This window comes from Chlorocebus sabaeus, chromosome 27, assembly GCF_047675955.1.
Source record: "Chlorocebus sabaeus isolate Y175 chromosome 27, mChlSab1.0.hap1, whole genome shotgun sequence".
In the NCBI taxonomy this organism is placed as follows: domain Eukaryota; kingdom Metazoa; phylum Chordata; class Mammalia; order Primates; family Cercopithecidae; genus Chlorocebus; species Chlorocebus sabaeus.
Window position 1 is genome coordinate 41,190,441 of NC_132930.1, and position 3,817 is coordinate 41,194,257.

The window sequence follows — 3,817 nt, forward strand, 5'->3', positions numbered from 1 at the left end:
ATCGATTTCACTCTATCTACCATAGAAAGTTAGTGTAAGAGAAAAACCCCTGAGGTTTCGAGATGCTAAGTAACATGCCCACGCGGGAACCTTTGGCGAGTAGGATACAAAGCTCAGATTCAACCTCAAGTCTCATTCTGGCACATGGACCCTGTTTAGAACATGTCACCTCATACAGCCTGGGTGAAAACAGAGTGGCAGGAATATGGAAAAAATGTCTTAGAACATCAAGCAGGTAATAGATAACCATTTACCTTCCAAGAATCAATCCAGGGGCCTTTAATAAACTGGTACCCACCATCCCCACCCAGGCAGAATTAGCCAGTCCTTCTCCGACCCACGTTCTCACCAGCACGCCTCATAACATTCCTTGTGTTGGCCTCACTATTGTGTCTTCCTTCCTGAAGACCTCAGTGCCCGAGTACCCAGCCTAGATCTCAGCCCGGGTGGGCAATCTGGAATGATTTTATTAGTCCTTGTGAACCCATTTGAAAATGGGTTCAATGATACAAGGGCTTGGTGCAGAATTGCAGGCACCGAGGGTACTAGAGGACTGAGGTCTAAACATGTTTGTGGGGGAAGCAAAACTCAAGACACGTAAGACAACTTCCCAACAGAATTCTTTATTCTATTTATTTATTTATTTATTTATTTATTTATTTATTGAGACACAGTCTCACTCTGTTGCCCAGGCTGGAGTGCAGTGGCACGATCCTAGGTCACTGCAGCCTCTGCCTCCCAGGCTCAAGTGATTCTCCCAAGTAGCTGGGAGGACTACAGGCGTGTGCTACCACACCAGGCAGATTTTTGTATTTTTCTGTAGAGTCGGGGTCTTGCTACATTGCCCAGGCTGGTCTTGAACTCCTGGGCTCAAGTGATCCACCCGCCTCAGCCTTCCAAAGTGTTGAGATTATAGTAACAGGTGTGAGCCACTGCCAGCCTACCATGTGAAATCCCACCATGTGCTTATGACCGGTACTTCCTCTTATGAAATTGAAAAGGCTGGGCATGGTGGCTCAGGCCTGTAATTCCAGCAATTTGGGAGGCCAAGGCAGGCGGATCACGAGGTCAAGAGATCGAGACCATCCTGGCTAACACGGTGAAACCCTGTCTCTACTAAAATTACAAAAAAATTAGCCGGGCGTGGTGGTGGGCACCTGTAGTCCCAGGCGCCTGTAGTCCCAGCTACTTGAGAGGCTGAGGCAGGAGAATGGCGTGAACCCGGGAGGCAGAGCTTGCAGTGAGCTGAGATCACGCCACTGCACTCCAGCCTGGGCGACAGAGCGAAACTCTGTCTCAGAAACAAACAAACAAACAAACAAAAGGAAGAAAGAAATTGAAAAGGACGAGCTGTCTCCTATCTTCCAACTCTTTTGCTAAACTCCAGTTTACTGGAATAAGAGCAAGGATTAACTACACAAACAACCTCCTGCCCATATGTAATTCAGGAATCACTATAAATAACACTCTCTGTACTCAGTAAACGAGAAACATAATATGCTCCCTGAGTAGAAAAGAAATTTAGAAGGCCTATTTTAGCCATTTCTTGAAAGCTTAATTTGCAGAAGGGATAAAGGCTGAATACATTCTGAGATCAACCACAAAGAACAGGTGAATATATAGGATATGCCTTTCTCTTACCTTGGATGAGGATAATAATTGATCTCCAATTTCCTTCCACAAGGGAAGGAGTTACAATCTTGAGTGCTGTGGTGTCATGGTTCTATATCTAGGCAAAAGTCAACAACATACAATTATCTGCTTTATGCTGGAGTCCCAGTTCATCACTGAGCCAAAAAAAGAGTAACACCCGCTAGGAGGATCAGTTTTCGGTGGTGGAATAAAGAACTGCGGTATACTCTCAATAGCTTTCACTATGGAGATTAATTGGCTAAAACCCCTTGATCTCTTAAAACTTTCTTTATTCGACTGCAAAAGTGCTATCTAAAAGACAGCAGTCTATATCAAAGACTGCTTTTCTGAAAAACAATGTGTAATTCCTAGAAATCTATTTTGGACAAGAGAGGCAATTCAAGGGTAGTGAGATTACCAAAGTAAATTGTTTAGGAGGACCTGGTCAGCGCAAGTTTTAACTTTCTTTCTTTTTCTTTTCTTTTCTTTTTTTTTTTTTTTTTTTTTTGAGATGGAGTTTTGCTCTTGTTGCCCAGGCTGGAGTGCAATGGTGTGATCTCGGCTCAGCGCAACCTTCGCCTCCCGAGTTCAAGAGACACTTCTGCCTCAGCCTCCCAAGTAGCTGGGATTGCAGGCATGCACCATCAAGCCCAGCTAATTTTGTATTTTTAGTAGAGACGGGGTTTCTCCATGTTGGTCAGGCTGGTCTTGAACTGCCGACCTCTGGTGATCAGCTCACCTCAGCCTCCCAAAGTGTTGGGATTACAGGCGTGAGCCACCACGCCCAGCCCAAGTTTTAACTTTCAAAGAAAATTTAGATGCTTAGAAGGATAATGTGAGAGCTTTTCATAGATATTCATGAAAACCTGCAGACCTGTAAAAATGCTGTTGATTAATCTTGCCTTTTAGTTTTTCATTGTTCTCCTAACCACCCTGAGGTGGGTTTAAACAGATAACTAGAAATGGGGTTCTGGAAAAGCCTTAGTTCCTCAGAGCAGAGGGGTCATCTTACTTCACCAAGGGAAAACTTGAGTGATTTTGCAATTTGTAAGCCTGAGTCTCACTCTGTCACCCAGGCTGAAATGCAGTGGTGTGATCTCGCTCACTGCAACCTCCGCCCCCCGGGCTCAAGTGATTCTCTTGCCTCAGTCTCCTGAGTAGCTGGGATTACAGGTGTGCACCACCATGCACGGCTAATGTTTGTATTTTTAATACAGATAGAGTTTCACTATGTTGGCCAGGCTGGTCACAAACTCCTGACTTCAAGTGATCCAACCTCTTCAGTCTCCCAAAGTGCTGGGATTACAGGCGCGAGCCACCACTCCCAGCCTCATTTGCATTCTTTTGACTTCTTCTGCATCAGTCTGGGGCTAGCTGCCTCGTCCACGTGCAAAAAGAAGGGAAACTTTGGTTCACTTCCTGGCTTCCCACTTGTTCTGAGCCTGTTTCCTTGCTGGAGTGCTAAGCACCTACTGTGTTCCAAATTAAGGGCATGCAACAGTCCCACATTTTAAGTTTTGGGAGGTTGACAGAGTCCATCTTCTCCCAAATCCTGCTGGTTCAGCAGCATCACAGGAAATGGCCGGTACACACAGTTGACAAACGCCAGGAATCCCCAGAAAATGGAACGTCAAGGTAAGACAACCACAGTATGTCAAAATGCATGCCTGGCAGCCTTGGAGATACCCAAGTGTCAGGCTCATCAGACCAGCCTGAGGACAGGCAGAACATGGTAGAATTCAGCCATATACCCAACTTAGACAAAATGAAGCTGAAAGACCTTACAGCAATATCATTAGATCACTTTCTAAAGTCCCTAAGAACTTCAATATCAGGTGTTTTGAGTCCAAGTCAGGCAGGCAGCTGCCCAGACTGAAAAGGGTGGTCACTGCAAGGACATTGGGAATGACCCCTGGACCATGCTTTGCAGCCAGACCCCTGGGGCGACTGCACTTACAGTTAGTCCTTCCTGCCACTGACTGCAGACTCTTCCATGACATGGACCATCAGTCACCATCATTAGCTTTGCTTCTTTGTCCTTGTAGAGTTGAGAGAGCTAAGGCCACCTCCAACCCCCGTGGGATGGATGCTCTGCTGAATTCCTGAGCAGCACAGCCAGCCCCAGAAGTTCTAACTCTCGAGGACCTGGGGTAATTGACGGCAAGAACAGAAATGAAGACTCCGC